This window comes from Carassius gibelio, chromosome B10 (genome assembly GCF_023724105.1).
Source record: "Carassius gibelio isolate Cgi1373 ecotype wild population from Czech Republic chromosome B10, carGib1.2-hapl.c, whole genome shotgun sequence".
NCBI classification, from domain to species: Eukaryota; Metazoa; Chordata; class Actinopteri; order Cypriniformes; family Cyprinidae; genus Carassius; species Carassius gibelio.
The window spans coordinates 2123288-2141332 of record NC_068405.1 but is presented as its reverse complement, the minus strand read 5'-3'; the positions used below and the strand labels follow the sequence as shown (position 1 = coordinate 2141332).

At 35.4% G+C, this 18045-nt stretch overlaps 1 long non-coding RNA gene across 1 annotated transcript; it reads right to left on the bottom strand.

The window, feature by feature from the left end:
- Positions 1-13451: 13451 nt before the first annotated feature.
- LOC127966207 (uncharacterized) lies at positions 13452-17791 on the bottom strand. Its single transcript, XR_008155567.1, has 3 exons — positions 17627-17791; positions 17280-17370; positions 13452-14134 (listed from the first exon to the last, which is right to left on the bottom strand). It is a non-coding gene; the product is annotated as an uncharacterized LOC127966207 (long non-coding RNA).
- Between the last annotated feature and the right edge of the window lie 254 nt (positions 17792-18045).

Sequence of the window (18045 nt, the reverse complement as noted above, 5' to 3'; positions counted from 1 at the left end):
AATCAATTTAATAAATAAATAAATAATAAAACATGTATTTTTCCATCTTGCAGTTTATTCATATCAGTTTATATATATATATATATATATATATATATATATATATATATATATATATATATATATATATATATATATATATATATATACATTTATATATTTATTATATCTAAATATTTTGCTCACAGATCATTATTAACATTCTGTATATAATAAAATTTTATTTTCTCTCCCCTTTTTTATTATTTTTATTTTTAGCTGAAAAGACGTAAAGGAAGCCCAGTGGTGTTTCTGGAGAGGGATTCCTTCAGAAATGGAGAAGACAGAAAGCTGCGGAGGCAGATATTTGCAGCAGTAAGTCTGTGATAGTTTGTCCCTTTTATCAAACATTCCTGCTGTTATAATTTGTACAGCATTTGTTGTTTCTTAAACTGTTGCACTGTCCAAATACCCACACTTGCCATCTTTGCACTTGACCACTTGATTACTTATTTGACGTCTTTCCTGTATTTGGCCTAGTGTTCGAGTGAGCATGATAACCACAAGTGTGTGTTGAACTTTTCATGACCTGATGACTGTGTTTCCCAATCCTGATCCTGGAGAACCCCAGCACTGCACGGTTTTGGTGTCTCTTTTATCTGCCTTGGAGTCTTCACTGATGAGCTGATGAGTTGAATCAGGTGTGTTTGATCAGGGAGACATCTCAAATGTGTAGTGTTGGGCTTCTCCAGGACCAGGATTGGGAGCCACTGCCTTATGGGACACTTATGTGTTTACAGAGATTTTTAATATCTAATTATCAATATTTCACATACTGTACATTGGACAGCTTTCCGTGACCTCTTGTGAGATCTCGGCAAAAAGTCTGACGATTTATTCCAAAACATGATGCATGATGGGATACACTAAGCTTTGTATAGCGCTCTGAAGCAGTATTGGAGAGGTTTAGTGTGTGTTAAGGATGCTGTGCTTTGGCATTATTAAGACCGGGGACAGTCTCGTTCACACACTGTCATGTACACACACTCTCAAGCGGCCAAGACTGCAAGTGTGGGTATCTGGACGGGGTCAAAGTCTTTAAAATGATCCCTAAACACAGTCGCACATCACAGTCTTAATAATCCAGTTAAACACTTGTATGATATTGTACAAGCCCCAGGATGGTCTCATCTGACACTATCAAAATAATTCATAAAATAATTAATAATTAATAATCTGCTTATTGTGAGCCTTTTTATATATATATTAAAAGTAGTGTTTAATGTTGTCACTTCACATTTAATAGCCTCTTAGAATGAAATTGCAATGTAAATTCACAGTGCCTCTTTTGAGCTGCAATAGACAGTGTGTAAAGTACATCTAAATGCCAGGTCAGATGCTGTTTCTGTGCCACCTATACTGCAAAGCTGGGTGTTTGTTCATACAGAGTTCATCAGACAGCCTGAAGCCTCTTACGTTGTTGATTTAAATTTCAATACACAATTCGACATTTGCTCGCAATGCTTTTTTTTTTTTTTTTTCAAACCTCATCATTTTGCAGGATAATTGTCTATTACAGTATACAACACATATAGAAGGGTGCCAATAAAGCTGTGGTGACATACAACACGCTTTAAGAAAAGTTTATTTCCATCACACTGTAAAGCAGATGTGTTTTGCCTATTTTGCCTTATGACAACACCAATGTTATTTGTTAATATCTTCTGCAGATTTTGATCTTTTTAAGTTGTTATGATATATTATTAATTAAAAAACAACAGTAAAATAGTACAATAATAAAAAAAAATCGCGTATAGCCTACTATAATCAAACTAAGATAAGACGGGTGACATAAAATACCCATATTATAACAAATAAATAAAATATATTTGGAAATCGCCCTTTAAAACGAATGCTCGGTTTGTGGTTCACAATTATTTTATTAAAAACAAAGACAAAGTCACTTATATGAATATATATATAAGTGACGCCCCCTTATATATATATATATATATATATATATATATATATATATATATATATATATATATATATATTTATTTATTTATTTATTTATTTTTTATTTTTTTTACAGACGTTATATTGCGCTTCTAATTGTCTCCGCTATCGTCCTGTCAATCATACTCGCGGGTCATTTTCAGTAAAAATGTATTTCATCATCATCGGTACCCAAGTTCTGACTGCTGACCGAACACTGGTCATTGATCCTCTCCCGCTTGGCGCTGTCTAGCGCAGCTTCACCACACAGATTTAACTCCGCACCGCTAATTAAAACGGGCTGGTGGCAGACTAATATTTAATATTTCTGATGTAAAGATTTCTGTGAAACGCGTAAAGTTGCACAGAAGAAAGCCCAAGAGGACCTGCCCTGCACAGTTTAAGAATCGGTAGCCATAGTAACGTTAGAGGACTATTATTTTGTTGAACAGACCTGAGCGACAACAGATGACGTAACATGCTCAGATTTGCTTGACCAATCGGCGGAAGGGGGCGTCTTAGGACCGCCCACATGTGGAAAACGAATTTTGAAGTCATTTATTCGTTTTATGTCTCTGAACTAAAAAACGAAAAATCAAGCCGAAATCTCGTTTTTCGTTTTTTTCAAAAAAAGGGGCCGTTTTCTCGTTTCTGCTTATTTCATTTCAAATTGGAAAACAAACTATCAAAACGTACACGGACCCGGGTATTTCTCCACGGGAACGTGTTAACGCAAACGTGTAAGATTCACGTCTGAGGTTGTTAAACTGTGACATCTACACGTTTTCTAAAGTGGACCAACGTGATTATTTCACGTCTTGTCGTGATCCCGGGTTGTACAGTGCCGCACTCCTACAGACTCTTACTCTGAAAGAATGAAAAGACGTGCTGAAGGTGAAACAATTTGACCAATCAGATGAAAGCAGTGTTTCAGCACCGCCCACAAGTGCGAATGAAATATTGAAGCCATTAACCGATTTGTAAACCCCAAACAACAAAATGAGATATCAGCGAAAAGCTCATTTTCCTTTTGTTAAACTAAACGGAAAACGAAAAAAAAAATTAAAATGAGTTTGTGTGAGAGAACTTGAGTAAACTGCTTGAGATGGGTTATTACTGCACATTAATATGGATAATAGGAAATAAGCAAATACATTTATTGAGCACGAAATCGTGATTTTTTTTTGCTCAATCGAATGTTTTTTTTTTTTTTTTTTTTTAAATTTTTAATTTCCTTTATATAGAAATATAATGTAATGTACTTGCAAAATATAGTTCTCTGTGCTCAAAACGCCATACATTTTGGCCAATATCACACACACACAAATGATGCAATAAAATAAAATTTTGTTTCTATTGTCAAAACCATTTACTTTGCATGTCTTGATTAGTTATCTCACATGGGTTTTCATTTAGTTTTTCTTATCTGAAACATGACCTTTTAAATTACTCATAAAATGATTTAAAATCGCGGTGTCTCTTGTAATTTAACTTAACTGACAACAGCACATTACACCCTCATATGCAGTAAAAATCAAATTATTTCTTGTAGATTTTTTTCTTCTTGAAAATAGCCTTACTAACTTATTTTTTATGCATATTTATATTTTATAATCTATTGTCTTTTTTTCACAGTTACAAACGCGGATACAACATTTCCGCAGTCTGCTACAAAATGGCCTACAAATTATTATTACATTTAAGTAGAGCAAATCATAATTTATCATAATAAATATTTTTTTGAGCTAACGCAGTCATTGAACAAAGACAAGCGTTTAAACAATGCTTAATTTGCACGACTATAACTAACATTCATAAACTCAGATACATTGTGTATAATTTTCAGTAAAGCACAACACTGTAAAACATAAACTTAGGTTTAACTATATACTGCAATCCACACTTTACCTTTAAAATTCACATTTATATTGTTGCTGCCACTGAGAGGTTTTTTTTTTTACTATTATTGTAATTGTTCTAGTGGTTATTTTGTCAAATTATATTCACTCAACCGATTTCCAAAACTTTTTGATTAAAATTTTTCAAATATGCCTTTAAAAAAAAAAATCAGTTTCCCACTTACCCTACTGAAAACTGTTGAAATGTCCTGGGTAGATGCAGTAGCAGAAGCAATAGTCCTCTCAGAGTAACTTCTTTCTATTTGAGAAAGATAGCGAAACACTGCACCGCAAAGCTGCTGAAACCGGCTTTTTACCTAAAGCATGACGTCATCAAAAGTGGGTAGTCCCGCACATGCCCTATTTCTCAAAATATCTCATCCTCCTTCTATTATGCATCATTATTATTATTATTATTATTATTATTATTAATTATTGTATTTTTTTGTCATCTACAACTGTTATTTAATAGCGAAATTTTACCTAACAATATTTGTTATGTATTTATTTATCTTTGATCCCTTTTTAATGTTTTTCCCCTTTGCTTCTTTTCTGTAAACAAACAAACAAATAAAATGTTGTCTAAGTACACCTACTAGATTGATGTGTTACATGTTAGCATTCATACAGCACATTATAGGTGTGTGTGTGTGTCTCTCTCTCTCTCTCTCTCTCTCTCTCTCTCTCTCTATATATAGGTTTTTTTTTTTTTTTTTTTTTTTAATATATAAATGAATATTGTAATTTAATTGTGTGGTAAATTATATTTGTAATAAAAGGATGTTAAAATTCAATTCAAATTCTCTCTCTCTCTCTCTCTCTCTATATATATATATATATATATATATAGAGAGAGAGAGAGAGAGAGAGAGAGAGAGAGAGAGAGAGAGAGAGAGAGAGAGAGAGAGAGAGAATTTGAATTGAATTTTAACATCCTTTTATTACAAATATAATTTACCACACAATTAAATTACAATATTCATTTATATATAAAAAAAAAAAAAAAAAAAAAAAAAAAAAAAAACCTCACAAACGTGTAAAAACCAAATCACCTTCAAAAACAGAGCACAAAGCTTCATTGTAACACCAAATTTCCTCAAAAGCAGCAAGATCATCCATATGTTTATAGTATCTAAAATCTATCAGTATCCTTGCTTGTACCATGTTTGAAAACAATGTAACCACATTTGGTTCCAAATTTTGTTCCATCTTTTTCTTTCTACTTACATAGATGGCCAGTTTTGCCTGGCCTAAAATAAAATTCAGCAATTGACAAATAAACCTTTTCTTCCTTACATATTTACAACCAAAAACAAATAGCACCATAGAAAAAGATTCATTACAATTCTTAAAAATACTGCCTAAACACAAAAATAAAGATTCCAATCTAGCACAATTCACAAATGTATGAAAGATAGTCTCTCTCTCCGTGCAAAAAGGACAACCCACATTAATCTCAGGATTTATAATTGAAGTAAAAGCATTGACAGCGACAGCACCGTGAAGAATTCTCCACTGCAAATCACCTGTTTTTTTGGTCAACGGTGGTTTATATAGTGCTCTCCACTCAGGCTTCTTATCCATACTCAACTTAAAAAAAGCACGCCATGGAGTATCAGTTCTCTCATTTAACATTTTTTTGTTAAAATTAATTACACAACATTTATACAGAACTTTCCCAGTGCATGAAAAGAAATCTACACACATGGAGTCAACAACTTCAAAAAAAGACACCAGAAAACCCTTCTAAATTCAAAGAAAAAAACAAACAAGGAAAAGAGTCTTTAGGATTTGGGTTGCAGAGGCCATCACCATACTCAGTCAGCAGAGTCCTTTCTGTAGCATTAAGAGTTGTTGACCATTTCTCTAAAAGCTGTGCAATCAGACGCATTGATCTAAATCCCAAACGTTGAGCCGTTCCCTCCTCATTCTTAAAATCACGTCCAGCTATTTCCAATAGCTGTCCCAATTTGGTGACTTTACTATTAATGAGTGTCTTACTAAGTCCTGGGAAAAGTCCACTGACAGACAAATCCAGACGTGCTCCACACATTAGAGGTTCTTCCAGTAGCCAATGAAGAGATGGTGGACCTTCTGCTTTTTTAAAAAAGAAAAGACTCCAAACTTTAAAAATATTTCTATAAAACACTGGCAGGCTAGAAGTATTCAGTTTCAATGGATCCATTAGAAAAAGAGTTCTATCCAGTCCTAAACCCTCAAGGTTTTGTAAAATTACGTATGTAACAGCACACCATTTAAAATCAACTGAACCAACTAATAGTTTCTGTACAAACTGCAAACGAAAGGTTGCTATCCTACTTTGAAGGTGTATTAACCCATGTCCACCCTCTTCTTTTGGCAAGAATAGCACATTCTGTGGGACCCAATGCAATTTATCCCAGAAAAAATCTATCAAAATAGCCTGGATTTTGGTTAACAGTTGTAAGGGAGGGTCAACACAGGCAAACCTGTGCCACAATGAAGATGCAACCAAATTATTAATAATTAAAATACGACCTCTGTACGACATCTTCGGCACTAAACATTTCCATTTATTTAGACGACCTTTCACTTTTTCAATGACTCCTTCCCAATTTTTCTGTACTGTAGACTCATCACCCAAAAACACTCCCAAGTATTTAAAACCAAATTTTCCCCAACTTAACCCTTCGGGAAGTTCTGGTTTCCCATCTGCCCACTTACCTATCAATAAAGACTCACTTTTACCCCAGTTTATTCTTGCAGAAGATAAACCTTTAAATGTTTTAAGTAATCTTAACAGGACCTGAATATCACTTTGCCTGGTAATCATAACTATTACATCATCAGCATATGCTGACAATATAAGATTTTTCTTACAGTTTGGCAAACATATACCATGGAGTTTGGCTCTTATTTGCTGTAAGAGTGGTTCTATTGCCAAAGAATAAAGCATACCAGACAACGAACACCCCTGTCTAATACCTCTATGAACACTAAAAGGAGCACATAAACCACCGTTCACCTTAAGAATACTCTGAACGTCACTATAAAGAACTTTAATACAATTTATAAAATTCTGACAAAACCCAAAAGCCTCTAAAACCCTCCACAAGTAGCAATGCTCAACACGATCAAAAGCTTTCTCTTGGTCTAAAGAGATTAACCCACAGTCTAAATTTAACAACTTGGAGACTTCCAAAACATCACGAACCAATGAAATATTATCAAATACTGATCTACGGGGAACACAGTAAGTCTGGTCAGGATGGATGACACTATCCATCACTCCTGCTAGCCTGTTGGCCAAAGTTTTAGAGAGCAGTTTATAATCACTACAGAGTAATGATACTGGCCGCCAACACTTAATCTCTGTAAGGTCGCCCTTCTTAGGCAGGAGGGTTAGTACTGCTCTACGGCAGCTCACAGGCAGCTGACCTTCAGCCAGGCTTTCATTCAACACCTACAAAAGGTCCTCTTTCAGATCTGACCAGAAAGATTTGTAAAAATCAACCGGCAAACCATCAATTCCCGGTGCTTTTCCAGACTCCATTTTTTGGAGAGCCTTATATAGCTCTCCTGTGCTCAAGGCACCCGAGATTTCAGTGTTGGCTTCCTCTGATACCTGGGGTAAGTCATCAAAAAACTCACTTTCACCCCTGTATCTGGCTCCAAGTTCATTCCTATACAAGTTCTCATAAAAAGTAACTGCTCTCTTGCGAATATCAGCAGGGTCAGTTAATAAACCCCCAGATTCAGAGCGCAAGGCATGGATGGCCCTGCTCTGCCCATTCTTCTTCTCCAAGTTGAAAAAGAACTTTGATGGAGCATCCATCTGGTCCAAACTCTGGAACCGAGACCTGACCAGGGCCCCCTGTGTTTTGCTACCCAGCAAATCAGCCAACAGTGTCTTTTTTATTTAAAAGAGAGTACAAATAACTTCGGGCACCGGTTGTCTCAGCCATTTCTTGAAGTTTTAAAATATCAGCCTCCAAGGTGTTCATACTCAAAGTTATCTCTCTAGTGACGTTTTGAGTGTATTGTAAACAAAATTGTTTTATTTGGGCTTTTCCAAAATCCCACCACTGCCGTAAAGATTTAAAAGAACTCTTTGTAGTTCTGAAATCATCCCAAAACAATTTAAACGTGCTCTTAAAATATTTGTCACTTAACAAATTGGTGTTCAGCTGCCAGTATGCACTCCTTGGTTTAATAGAATTTAGAAACACAGAACACTGCACCATACTGTGATCAGAGAAACTGAGTGGTGTAATTAAACATCTTCTTACAATATTACAATGATGCTTAAAAACATAAAATCGATCAAGTCTAGCCAGAGAAATCACACTGTCACAAACATGAGTCCAAGTATATTGTCTTTGTTTCTCGTGAAATTGTCTCCAGATGTCACACAAATCGTGTGTCTTAACAAGCTGGGTTAATAAATTTCGAGAGGGTAAATGTGGTTCAATGTGATTCCTGTCCAAATTTGACAACGTACAATTAAAATCACCACCCAAGAACAAATGTTCATCCCCACAGCATTTTTGTAAAACAGAGCACAATGTATTCAGAAACACAATTCTTTCTACTGCTGAAGTTGGAATATACACACAAATAAAAACTAAAACAAACTGTTCAAAAGTAGCTCTTACTTTTAAAAGCCTACCTTTAACTATTTCCTCAACCTGATAAGAATGTGGACTGAAAGTTTTAGCAAAAAGAATGGCCACCCCTCCACTAAGTGAGGTTTTGTGGCTCAAAACTGAGACCCCCCCCCCCCCACTCCCCTGCCCAATCAGCAGCATTCTTTAGGTCGCTGTGTGTTTCTTGCAGCATAACAACATCAATTCTCCTCTGTTTAACTACCTCAAATATTTCTGCTCTTTTTTTCATTTCTCTTGCACCATTTACATTCAGCGTTGCAATATTTACTTCACTCATCTTTAGAAAAGAAGATAAAGATGAAAAGAAGATAAAGATGAAAACAAGAAACATAGCAGCACTCCACACACACCAACATCAATAACGAAGCTGTTAGGCTTTCTCAGACTCTTCATTGGCATCATCAGAAGTGAATTTTCTCACTATCTTCTTTAAACGATACACCTCTTTGTTGGTAAACAACCCCTCCGACATAAAAGACTTAGTTTTACCAACAAACTGCTTAATGTCAGGAAAATACTCATCAACACGCACCCCTCTCTTATTTTTGGTGGCTCTGAGAAAAAGCTTAATGTCATCCACTTCATAACTTTGGCTAGAAAAATCACTCTGAGATAAACTGACGCTGGAATCGGAAGATTCACTGCCACTTTCTATTTCGTCTTCACCATAAACCTCCTCTACATCTACTTTCTTAGCCTTAACGGCTTGAAACTCAACAGATTTTTTTCTTTTAGATGGAACTTTGAATTCACTTTGGCCCGTCTCCATTTCAATGACATCACCAACCAAAACGGGCTGACAAACGTTGACCGCGCTATCGCTTTGTCTCTTGTCCGTCTTAAAAGCAGACTTACGAGACTGAACATTCAAGCTTTCAGCACTCGCAGTGGCCGATGCATTTACATCAACCAAATCTTTGGGATCAGTTTCCTGAATCACATTCGCTGCGCCCTCACTCTCAGACGAATCCACAATAGTTTTCTCCTCCACTGCACCTGTTTCTGCCACAGGCGGCCCAGCCTCAACAGGCTCGCCTGCTGTAACATCATTCGCTGAGTTGTTTACTTTATTTTTAACAGGGCAAGCGCGGACCAAGTGACTTGTCTCCCCGCAATTAAAACATTTCATTTTGTCCGTTGTAACATAGATAACATAGTCAAAATCATCGGCTTTAAGATGCAGTGATAGATCGAGCTCTTCGTCATCTTTTAAAATCATGTAAACGAAACGTCTAAACGACACCACATGTTTTAAGAGAGGCGAACCGCAACCAATTGGTATCATCTTAATAGGTGACACCAATTTGCCATATCGAGACATAATTCTCACTAATGTTTCATCACTTATGAAAGGGGGAACATTTGACAGCAGCACTTTTTTGGACGGTATGGAAAGTGGAAGGACTGGAGTAAAAAGATTGTCAACAACAATTCCAGTCTCAACCAACTCATTTGCTTTTTCTACAGAGTTAAGAAAAATAACTATAGCACTATTCATTTTAGAAGCTGACATGATGTTCTCATGTCCTATAACTTCTCCTACAGCTAGACAACAGTCTTCCACGCTCACCGCGGACGCCACTTTAACACCGTGGCGCCGCGTGAGTTTACTCAAAAACTGCGACCGTGGGGCCGTCATACTGGCCGCTAAAAGAAACACGGCAGCACGCGGCCCAACAAAAAGAAAATAAATCACCAACAATTAAATAACAGTAGCCCAAAGCAAGGAAAAAAAAAGAGATTCACTCACAGTCTCCAATTCACACCCGCACCACTCTGCCACGCGCACGCCCAACAATCACACCGGAAGTGAGAGAGAGAGGAGCGAAAGACAGAGCGAGAGAGAGAGAGAGAGATACACTTAAAATGTGTAATTCGAAACTTAATTCTAACATTTTCATGAAGGGACAATTACTGGGAGAATATTTAAACCTCACTAATTGAAACAATTATTAATTATTCCAATGCTTCTTTAGCAAAAAAAAAAAAAAAAAGAAAAAAAAAAAAAGAAAACCTTCCTTTGTCTCTATACATAAAAATAAATGTGCTTAAGGAAAAATGCCACCACTTACTAGTGTTAATGGCAGCAATTACATTTACATTAACGGATCATTTGGGCTTCTCTAGCATTAATTGCTGATATTTACACCTAAAGCATTCAACAAAATATAATCCACTTGATTGAATGAATAAGACCTATACTTAATTTAGTAAAACTTTTAAAAAGATCGTTACACACATTCTCAAATCCATTTACTCTTCATGACTTTCAAATTACTTAGGAACATGCTGTTATACAGCTGAGTCTTGCCTTGAATTTCAGCTCAGTTAACCACTGCACATTTCACTTTATATTGTGGCAATTAAAATCTAACAAACTCTTGATGATTTTTCTGTTTTTGATAATATATATATATATGATCATTCTAAATGCATATATATCGTTTCATATAATTCAGAAAAAAAATTCACACAAACAGCTCCTTTTTCCAGATATTACAAATGTCTAGATTTTTTGCCCAACACTTCAATAAGAAAGAGACTGGAGCTTTTTTAACATAAAACGATTAATTGATTCAGTTGAGTCGTTTAAATTATTCGTTTCATTTATTAACAGAGACTTGCTTAAACCTACTGGCGGTTCTAATTTCACACTCGTATCTTTTATTATTTAAAGGATTTCAAATATCAGTATTCAACATTTCTGTTTCTAACACTGTACTGTTTTAAAACTTTATTCATCAAAGAATCCTGAAAAAATGAAGGAACACAGCGGTTTTCAACACTGATAATAGTCAGAAATGTTTCTTCAGAAGCAAATCAGAATATAAGAATGATTTCTGAAGATCATGTGACACTGAAGACTGGAGTAATGATGCTGAAAATCCAGCTTTACCATCACAGGAATAAATGACTTCTCTAAATATATTCAAATAGAAAGCTATTATTTTAAACTGTAGTGAACTGTATTCATTTCATATATTAAACTGTGGTTGCCATAAAAGACTTTCAAAAACACAAAAAACCATACCTTCCCAAACTTATGAAACAGTTGTGTATGTCCAAGATTGTACTTACTGGTCCTGCAGTTTATAGCATCTTTAAGATGTTGTCTGACAGCAGCAGTGGGCCGTCAGGGTGAGCAGGGCTCTGCTGACCCTATAAAAAACAAAATTGTGTGAAAAAAGCTTTTAAAGACTATTTAGTTATCATTTACATTTGAGTAATGTTCACAAATTGCTTGTGATTAGTTTAGTTGAGGTTGACCTAGAATATCCTACATTACAAAAAGTCTATGGCCAGCACTACAGATTGTGCTACCCTTTTGATGAAAGAAGTCACATCTGATTTGTTACGAGCATTAGTGACAGAATCATCAGCCAATCAAATTTTGACATTCAATGACAGCACACCCTCTGGGTCTAGAGACGTGCCAAGTGCTACCCCCAGCGTTAGACTGCCCTTTTAGTCAGGGATTTCCAAAGTACGAAAGTGAAATTCAATGAAAAGAAAATACAGCCTACAGACCTGGTTGCCAGTCTACTAAAATGCTTTTTTAAGGTGCTATTTTGCAGAAAAAAAGAGAATAACTGAGAAATGAAGACCTACAACTGAGAAAGGAAGACCTACACCTAAACTGAAGGCCAGCAACAAGTTATTTTGTTGGCCGTGATTACTTTTTAATCTGAGTCAAGGGACATGAAAAGAGTTCTTTATTATTTGATGAGTATTGTATAATGCACATTGTTATAACAGAGGTCGACCGATTCATTGGTTTTGCTGGTTAATCGGCACCGATAGTTGATTTGTAGAACTATCGGTTATCTGCAAAATCCATGGAGATATTTTTCCGTGTTGCGTTTGTTTTGCCATGTGACACTGTGCGCTGCACAGAGTGGGAAACTTCAAACGCGAGTTTAAATGCAGCCGTTCACATAGTTTTCTATTAAATAACATTATATTAATCTCAAATCATTGTAAATTTACATAATGACTTCACCCTAGGCTATGAATTATGTATTGTGCATTTTACACCAAAAACGTTGGTCTTTCTGTGGCTCTAATACAGTCTGTATGCTTCATATAGAATCTGTAATACAGATTGCGCGTTTTCTTTCCGTTTGCTCTTTTTTTTTTTAACACTGAACTTTAAACACATATGCCACATAGTTCATTCCTGAAGCAATCTTATGTCCGTTTGGTGATTAAATAAACAGTTTTAGACAGCTGCTTGAATTGAATGTGACGCATCCGGTGTGTGTGATAACTGTCACTTCTCAAAGACGCTGCGCATGATTAGATAATCATGCACTGTTCTAAAATAGCAGCAAATAAAATGTGATGCGTTCGGTGTGTAGGGTTGGGTATCGTTTGAATTTTATTGATTCCAATTTTATCGATTTTATCGATTCTGCTTATCGATTCCTAGTTTCGATTCCAATAAGATAAAAAATCCAATATAAAAAAATTGAGTCAAACATTTAGATGTCAAACATGTTTCTGTCTTTTTACAAAGCATTCTGTTACAGCTGAATAACATGAGCAAAAATCAGCAGCTTACAAAACAAGAAGGAATTTTGCCTGTGCTTAAAAAAAAAAAAAATGCCATAGCAAAAACAATTAATTAATAAAAATATTAAAGTGTTAAAGACAAGTAACCAGTCAGTAGTAAGACATAAACAAACAAATCAATTAGCAATATCCTAAATACAACTAAACAAAATTTCAGGTACAGAAACTGTAATTAAAAGTTTAAAAACACTGCATAGTTTTCTTTTTACAAATAAAATAAAGAATAATCAATTAAAGTTATTAAATATATTCAGTCGAGATCAGTGAATGATTTTCTTTTGTTTCTTTTGTTCTTTGATTAACATTAATGACAGCGCGTTTATTAGGCTGTTGTCTCTTTAAACAAAAATACTGTACGTGTGTGTTTTCTTTCTCATCTGTTTACATTCATGTAAGACAAAAAAGTTTGTGTTTATGATGATATACTGATGTAGTTTTCTGTATATTGGTCGACAAATATGGAAGAAGTCAGTTTCGGCTCGGAACAACCTTTTCTACAGTTGAAATACATGGAATGGTCCGAGAATGGACACAAACCCGGGAACCCACAGCGCGACCGCAGACCGCTGCTCTCATTCAGTATCCATTTTGTTCAGTATTCATTTTAAAAACTATTGGTTTATAAATCGGTATCGGCCAGTGTGGTCCAAACTAGCTATCAGTATTGGAAAAATCCACTATCGGTTGATCTCTAGTTGATAATACTGTGGTGCTGTGTGGATGTCCAGAAAAAAAAAAAGACCAAATCAATACCGGTGGCTACTGGTGATACATTGAGGTCTAATGAAGCGAAATGATCGGTATTTAGGAGAAAATGAACACTACTTACAACAGTATTACCTTTAATCCATAGCCTGGGCAACCAGCTGTCAGCACGTTCACAACTGTCTATAGAAACTGTCTATAGAACGTGACTTCTCTGTCGCATGACAACAGATGCACGGGCGAGATACTAGAGCTGATGACGCTGTTTGCCGGCGCAGCATCGTGATGTCTATCAGCCATCGGCGATGGGCGATGGCATCATCAATCAGGCCAACCCTAACCAGGATGACATAATTAAACAATTGTACACAACTTTGAATAAAGTTTTTATATTTTATTAGCTAAACAAATGCACAGCTTCCACCAAGAAAAAAATATTTAAAGCAAGAGTACAGCACCAACTTCTGTTACCCGGATGAGCCTGTGTTATTACATTTTACAGGTTTTTATCCAGGGATAACATGCATCGGAATGTCGGAACTGACCAATCAGAATCAAGTACCAACAGAGCCATGTAGTAAAAGTAATTAGCTAATGATAAACTAATCATTTACAAAACATGACTATGTGTTCATAGATGATTAATAAGTGATGTTAATATTTTTATCTATGTTCTGTAGATTAAGTTATAAATAACTTACAAAGCTTTCTGCACCCACAATCTAAAGTGTAAACTACTCATCAGTTGTAAATGTAAACTTTCCGGTTACAGGTTGGTTGATTTTGTGTGTGTGTGTGTGTATATGTATATATATATATATATATATATATATGTGTGTGTGTGTGTGTGTGTGTGTATGTATGTATATATATATATATATATATATATATATATATATATATATATATATATATATATAGTATTGTTCAAAATAATAGCAGTACAATGTGACTAACCAGAATAATCAAGGTTTTTCGTATATATTGTTTTATTGCTACGTGGCAAACAAGTTACCAGTAGGTTCAGTAGATTCTCAGAAAACAAATGAGACCCAGCATTCATGATATGCACACTCTTAAGGCTGTGCAATTGGGCAATTAGTTGAATTAGTTGAAAGGGGTGTGTTCAAAAAAATAGCAGTGTGGCATTCAATCACTGAGGTCATCAATTTTGTGAAGAAACAGGTGTGAATCAGGTGGCCCCTATTTAAGGATGAAGCCAACACTTGTTGAACATGCATTTGAAAGCTGAGGAAAATGGGTCGTTCAAGACATTGTTCAGAAGAACAGCGTACTTTGATTAAAAAGTTGATTAGAGAGGGGAAAACCTATAAAGAGGTGCAAAAAATGATAGGCTGTTCAGCTAAAATGATCTCCAATGCCTTAAAATGGAGAGCAAAACCAGAGAGACATGGAAGAAAACGGAAGACAACCATCAAAATGGATAGAAGAATAACCAGAATGGCAAAGGCTCAGCCAATGATCACCTCCAGGATGATCAAAGACAGTCTGGAGTTACCTGTAAGTACTGTGACAGTTAGAAGACGTCTGTGTGAAGCTAATCTATTTTCAAGAATCCCCCGCAAAGTCCCTCTGTTAAAAAAAAGGCATGTGCAGAAGAGGTTACAATTTGCCAAAGAACACATCAACTGGCCTAAAGAGAAATGGAGGAACATTTTGTGGACTGATGAGGGTAAAATTGTTCTTTTTGGGTCCAAGGGCCACAGGCAGTTTGTGAGACGACCCCCAAACTCTGAATTCAAGCCACAGTACACAGTGAAGACAGTGAAGCATGGAGGTGCAAGCATCATGATATGGGCATGTTTCTCCTACTATGGTGTTGGGCCTATTTATCGCATACCAGGGATCATGGATCAGTTTGCATATGTTAAAATACTTGAAGAGGTCATGTTGCCCTATGCTGAAGAGGACATGCCCTTGAAATGGTTGTTTCAACAAGACAATGACCCAAAACACACTAGTAAACGGGCAAAGTCTTGGTTCCAAACCAACAAAATTAATGTTATGGAGTGGCCAGCCCAATCTCCAGACCTTAATCCAATTGAGAACTTGTGGGGTGATATCAAAAATGCTGTTTCTGAAGCAAAACCAAGAAATGTGAATGAATTGTGGAATGTTGTTAAAGAATCATGGAGTGGAATAACAGCTGAGAGGTGCCACAAGTTGGTTGACTCCATGCCACACAGATGTCAAGCAGTTTTAAAAAACTGTGGTCATACAACTAAATATTAGTTTAGTGATTCACAGGATTGCTAAATCCCAGAAAAAAAATGTTTGTACAAAATAGTTTTGAGTTTGTACAGTCAAAGGTAGACACTGCTATTTTTTTGAACACACCCCTTTCAACTAATTGCCCAATTGCACAGCCTTAAGAGCGTGCATATCATGAATGCTGGGTCTTGTTTGTTTTCTGACAATCTACTGAACCTACTGGTAACTTGTTTGCCACGTAGCAATAAAAAATATACTAAAAACCTTGATTATTCTGGTTAGTCACATTGTACTGCTATTATTTTGAACAATACTGTATATATACGCACACACAACTGAAAACCACAATGTTTGTAAAACATTTACAACTGATGAATAGTTTGCACTTTAGATTTGGGGGTGCAGAAAGCTTTGTAAATGATTTATAATGTTCACTGAGATAATAGTACAATGTTCACATTTCAGTGATTTATAAGTGATTCATAATATATTAACTACTAACTATTAACCATTAAGGATCTGTTTGATTTTTTTCATGTTATTTTTTTAAAGATTGCTTATGAAAGATGTTTACATCATAGCATATTACTTAATCATTAGTGAATGTATATTCATGTCGCTTGTAAATTATTTATAACTTAATAATCTACAGAACATAGATAAAAATATTAACATCATTTATTTCAATGAACACACAGTCATGTTTTGTAAATAATTAGTTAATCATAATCGAATTACTTGTAAATGACTTTTAAATTAATTTACAAAAAGTACACAAATTATTAGTATATCACTTATTAAGTGCTTATGAATGTTTTGTAAATGATTAGTTCATCATTAACTAATCACTTAAAAGTGACTTACAACTGAACTTTATTATAAAGTGTTACCAAAAAGTCACCCACACCTTGGATGACCTGAGGGAAAGTAAATTAACAGCAAATTTAAATTTTGGGGTGAACTATCCCTTTAACCCACACTAATCTAGCCTACTGCTGAAGTTGTTGATCAGCCATCATTGTTGTTGAGAGCCTGTGTGTGGCATAATATGTGCATTACACATACGGCTACGTTAGCTGTAACAGATGTGTAAGATATGTACAGGTATCTTATAGTTGTTTACTGAAGGCCCTGACTGAAGTTTTAGGTTGAGTGAGACTTAAGTTTTGATATCAGGGACTTCTTACAATTGGTGAAATGTATTCTGAAAAAGGCATATTCATGTATTTCATGAGCTTCTTCAGGTCACCTGTATTTCTAAGTCAGTAACGTTATCTCCCTTCAGAAATGTTGAAATCTTGGAGATTCACTTCTGTTCTGTAGAGTTTATTTCTGTCCTCCTGAAATCACAGAACAATTTGTATCAATATATGTTTATCATGAAATATCAAAACTCATGTGAACTTGATTTCAGCCTATTACACTCTCACTGTAAGTGACGTCATCGATTCAGTAAATCAGCCTTTTCCAATAACATACTGACAAATCACCAGCAAAACATTCACAGAGCCATCAAAATATCTCATACACACACGAAGATTTGATTTAAAGCCCAGAGTTTCATCAACAAGAGCTAAATCTATAGAGTTAGCCTACCTGAAAACTGCTAAGATGCTAACGGACTTTTTCGAAGACACTAAACCATTTCTATAAAATAAATTTAATTGAAACATGTCAATAACAAGTAAGAAACGCGCCAGGAACATTTGTATGTAATATTTGTGTGATTTTAGCGACTAAACTTACCTAAAACAGTGTAAACCCCACCGAGAGACGGAGAATACTGTTTGCCAGTAACGGTTTTTGTGTTGACACCCCGTTTCCATGGCAACTCTGCTCCCTGCTCGCGCAGAACTCGCCGCACACACAGCATTCACACAAACAAACATCTACGTTAGTTAAAACATTACATTTATAAAGTACAGTCTCATTCAATAATCATTCAATAATTAATTTAAAAATCATTTTGTAGTTCAGAAGCAACAGCAACAATAGCTCACCATATATAGACGGAT